A 13442-nucleotide genomic window follows, 5' to 3' on the forward strand; every position below is an offset into this window, starting at 1 on the left:
GTAAATCTCCCCCACTCCATGAGAACTCGGGTGCATGAATTATGCACAAGAGATCACTTTTAAAATGTCCTTTGGAATCAGATCATTTCCATCCCAATTTTTAACTTAAAAACTTCATACTGAGATTAAAATGTAAGAGAAAAATTGATACAAGGACATCCTACTGTTTCAGTAATCACTGAAACCAGGAGACAGTTAAGGAACTAGATGAAGGCATTTAGTGATTTATGATTTCACTGCTAACCATGCAACATCTTTTACATCCCAAAACAAATGTTTCTCTCCCCTTAAGTTTGACTCAGCTAGTATAAAAAAAAATCCCCTTTTATAAAAGAAGCTAAGATCATGTAGAAACTAATAGTTTCCCTGAAATATAAAAAGCAGTAATTCAGAGAAGTCTCCAGACTTCTGAGAGAAGCTTCCAGAACAACCCATAAGAAGACCTCTTAGTTTTTTACTGGATGGCTCTAAAGCCTTTCTCATATTTTTAGGGGGTTTTGAGAACACCCCACCCATATCCAGTACAAAAACCTGCTTCACTTATTGGTTTGTAAATGACCTAATAATTATCTAAATATACTCAGTATTTTAAATGGCAAGCATTCATTATCTCAGGACATCTGGAGACAGAAGAGTCGGGGCTGAGGACGTGGATTACGCTCTTTCACAGACCACACTGTCCACATGGGACTAGGAGCGCCGTGATTGGAAGGCCTAACTAGGACTAGAGGTACCTCACAAACCTTGGGACTAATCTAAAGACATTACCAGTTATTCAGTTTACGGCACCAAATTACAATTCACTCTTTAATGATGTTAACCTTATCTTAACCAACACTTAGTACTAACTGCAAGATAATCCTGGAAATAGAATATGTTACCAGACAACCTTCAAGTTTAAGCAATCACTGCCTCAAAATACAAAGTCTCACTACAACAACCAATGTTGAATGATACAGTTTTTAAATGAAAATCAGTGACACTAAGCCTTATCACACATTGTTGGATGTAATGTAAAAATAATACAATCGCTTAAGAAAATGATCTAACAGTCTCTTAAGATGAACAGGCATTGCTATATGATAAAACAGGCTGCTCTTACATGTTTTTACAAAGAAAAGGAATACTTGGGTTCACAATGAAACTGAGACAGGAGTGTCTATAATATCTGTTCATAATCTCTTTTCATGCATATGGACACATGAGCATCACTCAGCAATACAAATGGGCTACCTGTTGATAAATGCTGCTGAAATGGGAAATTCCAAGTCAAAATTCCACGTGCTAGGATTGAGGTCTTTGTTTATCAGGTACAAGCCCCTAGATTCAATAATCAACACCAAGCAAAGAAGGTGTATGGTAGGCAACTGGATTTATATGACACTCGCTCTAGAAGGGCAATGCTATAGACAGAAAGCAGGAAGCCAGGAGATATGTTAGCAGTAAAAAAAAAAAAAAAAAACTAGGATGGGAGGATTAGTGGTTAGTGTTGATCCTATAGCTTTGTATGTTTGCTTGTGAAAAGTAGTCACTAAAAGTGAGTTTCACTGCATGTAATTTGCAACTTAATAATATTAAAATCTGTCCAACCATGCTAACTTCTCTTCAGTCTACAGTGGGGCATTATATACTTTCAACTCCCACATACAGAGCTGGATTAAATGTCAGAACAAACAAAGGCTGAATCAGCCAGCTGGTGATGACCTTGTCCAACTCTTCTTCCCTAAATGAGCTCTTTGTCACCATCAATATAGCCATTTTTAATGAGCAGTCAATGAGCATCCCTTAGACCTGTGCTTACCATACACAACCCTGGAGGCCATCCTTCCCATTGGTCCTCAATTAAGAAAGAGAGAAACAGAAAAGCGTGCAGTGTAGCCAGTCAATCTTTCACTCTTCATGCAAAGAAAATGGAAGTACCACCTTCAAAATGCTCCTGGCTCACAAAATTAACCACAGCTATTGATGAAAACTAGTTCAAGTCCACAGGAAAACCACGAATCTGGCAACTTAAGAGTACTCTGTCTTCCCAAACAACTTCTAATCATCATCTCTCAAGAATTCAAGGCCAAAGCTAACATACCATCCACCCTTGGCTTAAAACTTTGCCCTGGTTTCTGTCCACCCCTCTGGCATCTTCTGGAGGTAGTGGTCACACTAGTCCCTAATAAACCAGTGAACCACTAAGCAGCCTGTATTGAGGGATAGAGTGTAATAATCTAAAAGTCAGAATGCCAACAGAAAGAGAAAACTATATCCTCTCAAATAATTTATAAACCATTATACATCAGCAAAGAAAAATGTAGTTGCTAACAAGACAGTGCGGCTGGAAACTTGGATGTAGCTGGTGGTGTGAAATAAAAAAAGATGGCAGCTTCCTCTGCCTCAACATCCGTGTCTCCAGCTCCCTGACCAAGGTTTGTAAATTAAAGCTGGGTATCAGGTTCCCTTGTCAGTCCATTTCAAGAATTTCCTCCTAAGACAAGGCATTCTAATATCGAGGCTCAGACCTTGTAAAGGAGGCTAGTCGACCCCTGTCATGATTCCCTCTCCCAATCTTTCATTGGGATTTGGCACTGATGTTTCAAAAATGTGTTGCCAATTGTTGACACAGGAATTTTCTTTCCCGGTAATAATATCTCTCCGTGCAGGACTGGTGCCTCTCCTGGAGACTGATTCATGCAAGGTCTTCATTTTCATCACTGTCCTCTTTTGCTTTTCTTTAGCCTAAACCTTTGGATGCCTATGTAAATGAGTCTAATTAACTAGAACATCTCACTATCCTCATAGAAACCATATAATGCCAGAAAAAAAAAATCAAATACACTTTTTGTATCAGGACAGTAAGGTTTCAGTCTCTACTCAGTAACAGACATGCTAATATCCTACTATGTGTTCTTTAAAATGAAATTCCTTCTGTCCTAGTTACCTGCCTGTTGGCTAGATAAAATACTGACCAGGAACAACTTAAGAGAGGAAGGGCTTTATTCCATCTTGCAGGGTAAAGCCCATCTCTGAGGGAAGGCAGGGCAGGAATTTAGGCTTTTCATGCTTCTTCATGACCAGATAGAAAGATATCCTTCACAAAGCACAATCCTCATTTTCTTTATGTCATTATAGCTCTGCCTTTTAAGATGTTATCTACATAAAATAGCATACTTTCTAGTCTTTATCATCCACTTTCTCTCACACAGGAAAAAGGAGAACATGCTCTTGAGATTTATGTTGTGTGTGTTGTTGCATTATTTTTATGGTTGAGTATTTCACGATATGGAAGTACCAATATGCCTATACCAATTCACTACTTCATTTACACTGGGTAATTTCTGTTTTTGAACTCTTTAGCTGTCTCAAATGTTTGCATAAGAGTCCATTTTTCTCTTTCTGGATTAAAATAAGGAAATCCTCAGGATATAGGATGAGTGTGGCCATGCTGAGTTCAGCATGCTAGCAAGTGGTTTATGACATTTTACTCTGGTCTTACGTTTCTCTAATAACCATGCTGATTGCTTAACTGCCACAAGCATACCTTTCAGTAAAACGGCCAAAATTTTGCCCACCTGTTTATTCTCATTTTATTGTTGCTTCTTAAAAGGAAGTGATTTTAAAGCTTATAATATTTCTAGTTCTTTCTTAGATGCATGTATTATTAATATTTTCTCCTAATCTATACTCATATATTTTATATATCTTTGACAAACAAAATTATTCTTTAATTAACCCTAACTTACCACTTTTCTTTTATGGGTCATATATTTGATACATTCCCGACTCACCATAGCCATAAAAACACCTTTGCAACACTAGAACATGAATTTATTCTCCATTTTTTTCTAGGAAGTCCAGCACTTATATTTGTATTTGTAATCACAGTTTTGAGTAATGGCAAGCTTCATTTTTCAAATGTGTAACAGGTCATTTTAGCAGCACACATCAGAAAGTATCTCTTACGCAAAGTTAAATTAAGATCAGGCAAACAGTTTAAACAGTCCTATAAACCCCAAGGAAATAGAAACAGTCATCAAAAGTCTCCCATTAAAAAAAAAAAAAAAGCCAAGGATAGATGATTTTGGCACAGAATTCTACCAGACATTCAAAGAGTTAATACCAATACTCCTCAAACTATTCCATAAAACAGAAACAGAAGAAACATTGCCAAACTCATTCCATGAAGTACAGTCACCCTGATACCTAACCCACACAAAGACTCAACAAAGAAAGAAAGAAAATTTCAGACCAATTTCACTCATGAATATTGATACAAAAATACTCGCAAACCAAATCCACAAACACATCAATTACATCATCTACCATGAACAAATAGGCTTCATTTTAGGGATGCAGAAATGGCTCAACATACAAAAATCCACCAATATAATCCACCATATAAACAAACTTAAAGAAAAAAAATCATGGGATCGCCTCATTAGAGACAGAAAAAGCCTTTGACAAAGCCAACACCCCTTCATGATGAAAGTCTTGAAGAGATCAGGGGTACAAGGCCAATACCTAAACATAAGAAAAGCTACCCATAGCAAGTCAATAGCCAACATCAAATTAAAGAAACTCAAAGCAAGAAATTCAAAGCAATTTTACTAAAATCAGGAACAAGACAAGGCTGCCCAGTCTCCCCATATCTCTTCAATACAGTACTAGAAGTTCTAGCTAGAGCAGTAAAGCAACTAATGGAGATCAAGGGGATACAAATTGGGAAGGAAGAAGTCAAAGTACTGCTATTTGAAGATGATATGATAGTATACATAAAAATTATATTATAGTATACCCCGAAAATTCCACCCGAGAACTCCTATGGCCTCTTCAGCAAAGAGGCTAGATACAGATTAATTTAAAAAAAAATCAGTAGCCCTCCTGTATAGAAATGACAAATGGGCTAATAAAGACTACATCCTTCACAATAGCCACAAATAATATAAAGCATCTTTGTATAACTCTAGCCAAGCAAGTGAATGACCTGAATGACAAGAACTTTAAGTCTCTAAAGAAAAAAATTAAAGAAGATATCAGAAGATAGAAAGATGTCCCATGCTCATGTATTGGTAGGATTAACATAGCAATCTGTAGATTGCTTTTGGTAAGATGGCCATAGTGGATTGGTAGAATTAACATAGTAAAAACGGCCATCTTACCAAAAGCAATCTACAGATTCAATGCAATCTTCATCAAAACTACCAACACAGTTCTTTACCGACCTAAAAGAACAATTCTCAACTTCATATGGAAATTTAAAAAAGGAAACAACCGAATAGTTAAAACAATGCTATACAATAAAATAACTTCTATAGGTATCTTAACCCTTGACTTCAAGCTATAGTAATACAAACTGAGCAATAGTAATAAAAACTGTATGGTACTGGCATACAAATAGATTAATGGAATTGAATCAAAGACCTAGTTATAAATCCACACACCTATGGACACTTGATTTTTGACAAAGGAGCCAAAAACCAAATAATAGAAAAAAGACAGCATCTTCAACAAATGATGCTGGTCTAACTGCATGTCTACATGTAGAAAATACAAATATATCTATATTTATCACCCTACACAAAACTCAAGTCCAAGTAGATCAAAGACCTCAATATAATACCAGATACACTAAATCTGTTAGAACTAAAGGTAAGGAAGATCTCTGAACTCATTGGCACAGGAGACAACTTCCTTGAACAGGACACCAACAGCTCAAGTGCTAAGATCAACAATTAATAAATGGGATATCATAAAACTGAAAAGCTTCTGTAAGTCAAAGGACAATGTCAATAAAATGAAATGATAGTCTACAGATTGGGAAAAGATCTTCACCAACCCTTCATCAGAGAAAGGGCTTGTATCCAAAATATATAATGAACTCAAGAAATCAAACAACAATATACCAAATAACAAAATTTAAAAATGGGGCAGAAGCTAAACAGAGAATTATTTTTTATGTTTATATTTTGTTACATTTTATTTTTATTAATTACACTTTATTCACTTTGTATCCCCCCATAAACCCCTACTTCCTCCCCTCCCAATTCCACCTTCCCTCCCCCTTCTTCACACCTGCCCTTCCCCAAGTCCACTGATAGGGGAGGTCCCCCTCTCCTTCCTTCTGATCTTAGTCTATCAGAGGATGACAATAAATAGAGAATTCTTAAACAGAAATCATGAATGGCCAAGAAGCACTTGAAGAAATGTTCAACGTCCTTAGTCATCAGGGAAATGAAAACCAAAACAACTCTGATATTCCCATCTCACACTAGTCAGAATGGTTAAGATCAAAAATCTCAACTGACAGCACATGCTGGAGAGGATGTGGAGAAAGAAGAACTCTCCTCCATTGTTAGTGGGAGTGCAAACGTACAACCAACGTTGAAAATCAAACCGGCGATTTCTCAGAAAATTAAGAATAGTTCTTCCTCAAGACCCAGCTATGCCACTACTGGGTATATACCCAAAAGATGCTCCAGCATACAACAAGGACACTTGTTCAACTATGTTCATAGCAGCTCTATTCATAATATCCAGAATCTGGAAACAACCTAGATGTCCCTTAACAGAAGAATGGATAAAGAAACTGTGGCACATTTATACAATAGAATATTAGTCAGCTATTAAAAAGAAAGAATCATGAAATTTGCAGGCAAATAGATAGAACTAGAAAAGATCATTCTGAGTGAGATAGCCCAAACCCAGAAAGACACACATGGGATGTATTCACTTATAAGTGGATTTTAGCCATATCATATAGGATAAACAGACTACCAGTAAGGCACAGACCCAAAAAAGATTAGTAACGAGGAGGATACAAGGGAAGATGCTTAAATCTCACTCAGAAGGGGCAATAGTATAGACAGAGGTAGTGGTTGAAGAGAGGAAATAAGATAGGAAAGGGGCAAAGACAAATATGAGTGTGGAGAACAGACTTGGGGATAGCGAGGGTGAGAGGACAGAAGGACTCTAGAAAAAAGAGAAAGTGAGGGTGGGTGCATCTCTGTGACAAGCTGGAGACCTAAGTCAGGGTAGGCTCTTGGGAGGATATGAGGCAACTGAAGCAGAGATCCCAAGTAGCAGGAGCTATAAAGACTGGAGAGGACACCCTCTAACTAGACAAGTCTCCTAGCAGAGGGAGGGGAACACCAACCCACCCACAAAACTTCAACCCAAGGTTTACTGTGCCTACAAGAGGTGCAGGGGTAAAGACAGAGCAGACAGAGCAGAGAGAATGTCCAAGTAATGCCTGGACCAACTAAAAACTCACTGTATCAGAGAGTACCAACCCCTGACACTATGAAGGCTACTCTGCTAAACTTGCAGACAGGAGCCTGTCAGAGTTGTCCTCTGAGAGGCTCTACCCAGCAATGCCTCAAAACAGATGCTGAGACTCACAACCAAACATTGGGTGATGCATTTGGGAGTCTGTGGAAAAGTGGGAGGAAAGAATAAAGGACCTGTAGGTGACAGGAGCTCCACAAGAAGACCAACAGGGCCAACCATCCAGGGCCCAGAGAGATTTATTGCGACTGAAGCATCAACCAAGGACCATGCATGAACTGGACTTAGGTCCCCTACAAAGCTGTAACAGAGAGGCAGGTTAGGCTTCACATGTGTCTTCAAGTAAGGGAAGTGGGGACTGCATCAGACATGAACTCTCTTGCCTGATTTTTGGTCAGATTTTCTTGCCAGATTTCTTGCCAGGCCACGGGGGAAGAGGACACATTTAGCCCAGATGTACCTTGATGAGCTGGATAGGAAAAGAACAGAGGAGCAGGAAAAAGGAAGTGAGGGTGGGTGGGACTGAGAAGCAAGGAGGAATAGGGATTCAACCAGGATGTAAAGTAAATATATAGAGAGAGACAGAAGGAAAGGAAGAAAGAAAGAAAGAAAGAAAGAAAGAAAGAAAGAAAGAAAGAAAGAAAGAAAGAAAGAAAGAAAGAAAGAAAGAGGGAGGGAGGGAGGGAGGAAGGAAGGAAGGAAGGAAGGAAGGAAGGAAGGAAGGAAGGAAGGAAAGAAGGAAGGGAAAGAAAGAAAGAAAGAAAGAAAGAAAGAAAGAAAGAAAGAAAGGAAGAAGGAAGGAAGGAAAGAAGGGAGGGAGGGAGGGAGGGAGGGAGGGAGGGAGGGAGGGAGGGAGGGAGGGAGGGAGGGAGGGAGGGAGGGAGGGAGGGAGGGAAAGAAAGAAGGAAAGAAAGAGAGAAAGAAAGGAAAGTTTTCAGGGGTAAAAACTAATTAGCCTTATGTGTGCCTGTCTATTTCTGAATTATCCTTGTATTTTATACAAAAATATGACCTTCCACCCAAGATATACTGCCTTCATAACTTCAGCTATATAGAAACTCTTTAGGCAGTATATATTCTCTGGTTGGTCTCTTTTGTTCAGGATTGTTTTGACTCCTGCAATACATTGCATTTCCACATAAATTTTAGAACCAAGCTGGTAATTTCTGTTACAAAATACAAACTCTTACTGTGCCCTGTGGTTTTCTCTCTTCATGAGTATCTCAGGAAATGGTACAGCATGGGACTCAACTTTCAGGTTGCCATTGTAATAGAACTTGAGGAAAAAAAAAAAAACCTGCTTGATTTGTTGACTAGCTTGAGAGTTTTTGGAAGTGTGTGGCTATTTGCAGGATGTTTTAATACAGATTAGTGAAAACAAGCCAGATACGCATGGCAAGGCCCCGCACATCTGTTCAAGGAAGAAACGGAACTTGTGGGCATGAATTCTGCTAAGCACATGCTGACCTTCCTCTCCAAGCCTCGGTGCATCCAGTGATGATGCACACGGTCAGGTGACAGAAAGCAGAAACCTAAAGAAGAAAGGCAATTGGCACTGGGGGTGACCAAAGCATGTCAGGAGCCAAGGCCCTGGGAAAGTCAACTCACCATGAGGAATTCAGCCTATTTTAACACAAACTAAGAATTTCCATGCTGTAGAACTGCAACAGGAATGAAGAACCCATTCCCTGGGGATAGAGGACATGCAACGCATGCCCAATTATTTGAAGCTGAGCGTTCAAAATAATTAACCTAATTATTTGAACAACTGGAGTTCCCAACACATGACAACATTCACTCAAACTTGGACTGGCAAGTTATTTTTATAGTCCTTATTAAGTTCCTTTGAGTTCTAAAAGGACTGACTGAAAGTAGGAGAAGTAAAAACAGCAGGTTTGGGAAACTTGGGTAAAGTGTTTGCCAGACAACTGTGAGGACCTGATTTTGAATCCTCAGGACCTCTATCCATCCGAAGGCAGCAACTTTCATCAGCAGTCCCAGCATTCCTGTAGCAAGATGGGAAGTAGAGAAGGGAGAGTCCCCAAAAGCTCGGAGTGCGGCCCACCTTGTCTATGCAGTGGTCCACAACGAAGAGACCCTATCTCAAGGAATGGAAGATGAGCTTCAATACCTACGGTTGTCCCCTTAGGTGTACACACACACACACAAACTTGTGCACACACACAAACATACCACACAAACACCATATATGCCTGCACATATACACACCACGCAGAGAGAGAGAGAAACCTCTGAGTCTAAAATCCCAGCAAAATTTTGTACTTTTCCTTCACCATGAACTTTTATATCCAAAGCCCTTCATTCAAAAAGCTCATCTCTATTTTGAAACAAATCTTTCAATCTGAAAACAAGTATAAAGTTATTTCAAGGTTCTTAAGTGCCTCTTCTATTTAATGTTTTTAAAATAGAATTTACAACTAGAGAAGTAGCAAGGCTCCACCTTGCTCTGCCCTCAATGCCAGTAATACTGAAGTTTTTTGTTTATTTATTTATTTTAATAATTATCATTTCTTACAGTTTATTCAATTTGTAACCTGGCTGTGGCCGCCTCCCTCATATCCTTCCAATCCCACTCTCTCTCCCTCTTCTCCCCCTATGGCCCTCCCCTAGTCCACTGATAGGGGAGTCCTCCTCCCCTTCTCTCTACCCTAGCCTATCAGGTCTCAGCAGGACTGACTGCATTGTCTTCCTCTGTGGCCTGGCAATGCAGGTACTGTGGAAGTAAGCGGAGCCTCTCATGAGAAGTTACCTCTTGAGAAGCAGAAAACAGGACTCTTTGGTCCAGATAATAACTAGATTTAAAATAAGTCCATTAAATATCTCCTCTTTTACTCGTTGTCTTGAGTATTTTGTTATACTGGTTGAAAGCTAATTAATACATCATTTCTGGCAAAACATAAATAAATAAATAAATAAAAATTTACTTATTTATTCCCAGACCCAGAAGGCCCATGAGCACTTCATGTTCCAGCTAAATGCCACTCTGTGGATTAAGCTGAACATCAGTGGGAGAGTTGAAACTAAAACCAGTCCAAGGTAGAAGGCCCGTAAGTAGCCCTGGGAAGCCTTGGTGTGTACAGTACTCTACCACACCTTTGCTCTTCACAATATATCCGAGCATGCATTAGTGTTAGTTTCATTCTACAGATGATAAAAGTGAGATTCATAAACTTTATGGTGATTGGGGAGGTAACTCAGTTGATAGCATTACGTCACTTGCGTGAAGTCCTGAGTTCAGCATCACATGAATTGGGCATGGAGTAAATGCCTGAAATCCCAGATCTGAGGAAGGGGAAAAGGGTGATAAGAAGTTCAAAATAATCCTCAACTACATCAAAAGTTTAAAACCAGGCCTTCTGGTGTTGGTCTCCTTGGTTTGCCTGTGGTATATATGCAAGATTAGAGTCTCACAACAGTGTAATGCAGCCATGACCATTCAGGCCTTTACAGCCATTGGAGCAGGACAGTCTCCCCAAGCATGGTTGGCTACCATAAAAAGCTAAAATGTTACGCTCAGGATGCGAGGCTAAGCACTATACTCAGGGTCAGCCGCTTTGGACCCAGAGAAGAGCATGTCTGATTGCATGCCGGTTGATGCCCCAGGTCCCGCCTCTGAGAAAAAGGTATCGGACGGGTCTGATGCTCTTTGGGTGGATGACACCTAAATGAACATCGGTACAAAGTCCCAATTTATTTCTAATATCAAAGATCAGACCTCTACTTTTGCCTGATGCGTCTAAAACAAAAAGGGGGAACTGTAGAGAGCTGCGGAATGCTATGCCTTAAAGAAGGAGCTGGTTTCCGCCTTCCACCTTCCCGATGGTGAGTGTTCTCTGTCACGAACAATTCCACATTTGGCTAAGGCTGAGGATATGGCTTGCTTCCATGTATGTGGACCTATCTGCATTGCCCATGTGGCACGCTGGGGTTGGCTACCCAGAGGCTATTTAAGCTGTGGGCTGGCTTTCCCCAGGGTCAGATGATTGTTCAAGGTTCCTGAATAAACTGCATTGAAAAAAAAAAAAGGAATAATAAATGAAAACAGCTGAGTTGGGCACCACAGGCATAAATTGTGGTACCTCTTACGTTTCCTTCCCCCAAATTGAACTTATTTATCTGTGCAAACTCCATAGATGGTGGAAGAAATTTGGGTGATTAAATCTTATTTATCTGCTTTTTTTTTTAAAAAAAAAAAAGAAAGAAAATCTTAATTGTTGCCTTAGTTACTATCTATTGCCATGAAAAGGCAATGCTGGAAGAACAAAGCATTTAATTTTACTATACAGTTTTAGAGGGTTAGTTCATAATCATTATGGCAAGAAACAAATAGGTATGTAACTAGAGCAGTAGATAGTAGATAAGAGATTTACATCCCTATCCACAAACATCAGACACACAGGGAGAAAGAGATAATGAGGATCTTTTGTGGGTTTTTTAAAACCTGACAGCACACTCTTTGCAACACACCTCTTACAAAGCCACATTTATCAAAACAAGGCCAACTCTGTAATGCTTCTAACACTTCTCAAACTGTTCCACTCACTGGAGACTCAGTGTTCAACTGAGCCTGTGGAGGACATGCCCATTCTACCCACCACTTCCACAAAAAAATGTGAATTTCTGTGTAAATCAATCAATAAATTCTCAATCTTGTTGCAACTTTATGTACGCTTTATTGATTTTATAATTTATAGGTAAGTTATTTAAATGACATATTTTATGCCATTTATTTAACTTTTTAAAAATGAGTGTTTATTAACTCATGAGATGTTCAAGATCAACATGTCTAATGAGCTACACTGAAAGTTTAAGCAAGTTAGATTCTGTTTCTTCTTTTTTTAACATTGGAAAAATATTTGATATAACATTTGTAAGTCTTCATTTTATGGTATATTTCATGAATAATATGCTGACATAATAAAATATGTAAAATTTAAAAAAAAAAGAAAATGAAATGGGTTTGAATAAGGTCTGCATAATCAATCAGATTCTTCCTGGGACAGATCAAGAAGCAAACAGAGGAGCTCCTACTTTCCTACAGTTTCAAGGGATGGATTTTATTCCATTCCTCAAGAGTGACCTAAACTCTCAAACCAGCAGGCTGGAGCAGAGTCACAGTGGCCACCCTGGAGAAGGTTCTCAGCGAAACAGCAGACTTTGTCACCACAGACACCTAGTGCATGACTGTCTTTACAGTTAACAGGCAACTTCTATAAAGTGGAAATAAATTGCTGAGAATTAAAAGATAAGACAAACCTTCTAGAGGGGGGAACATAAGAAAAACAAGAGACAACACAAAGAAAAAAGGAGAACAGGAGACAAACTCCAGATTGCTATTTGAAAGCTGTTATTCCGCTAAATGGAGCTGGGGGCTCTGGGGTCTGTGAAAAGTAGGTGTGAAGCAATGAGAGGCTCTGCTAGTAGACAGAGAGAAAGTGGGCAGCCACAACAGAGCAGCCATTGTCTGAGCCTCCTCCAGCCTACTAGACTGAGGACTGACAGCCAGCGTGGGGAATGCTTTCCAGCGCCTTTCACTGATGTTCTTTGTAAGGCAGGTAGAAACTGGAACTTCCTCTTCACTCTCTTCACCCTTCAATTAAGTCCTAATATCAGGTTTCCTCATACTCTGCACCAGCCACCAGCTTGCAGACGTGCTGGGCGTCTTTGCCCTCTTCATTTTTCACATACATCCACTTTGCAAATTGACCACTTTCAACACCAACCTTCCTGCCAGCCCTACCCACCTTCCCCACAAATCTCCCTTTCTCAACTTTACAGCTTTTGGTTTTGTTTTGTGACCCACCAAAACCAATCACAGCCACCTCTGTGAGCGCAGGTTTGGAGCCCTCCAATGGAGTCATGTCACGAGTCAGAGACCATGTCTCCCTCTCCCAGAATCTATCCACAGCCAATAGTTCAGAGATAACGGGTAGGGTCCAATGGGCCCATCCCCTTTCCTAACTCATCTTGTGTGGACTAAGAGCTGCTAACCACAGTTATGTGAACTGGTGATTACGATAGCAGTATTAAGGCTTGGGACTGGTGTTTAATAGCCTTTTGTCCTTCAAGCACTTTCACACTTCCCAACTCCCTCTTCCACAGTATTCCTTGATCTCTTTCTTTTACCCTATTATAAACTTGTTTTAGCT

This window comes from Meriones unguiculatus, chromosome 2, assembly GCF_030254825.1.
Source record: "Meriones unguiculatus strain TT.TT164.6M chromosome 2, Bangor_MerUng_6.1, whole genome shotgun sequence".
In the NCBI taxonomy this organism is placed as follows: domain Eukaryota; kingdom Metazoa; phylum Chordata; class Mammalia; order Rodentia; family Muridae; genus Meriones; species Meriones unguiculatus.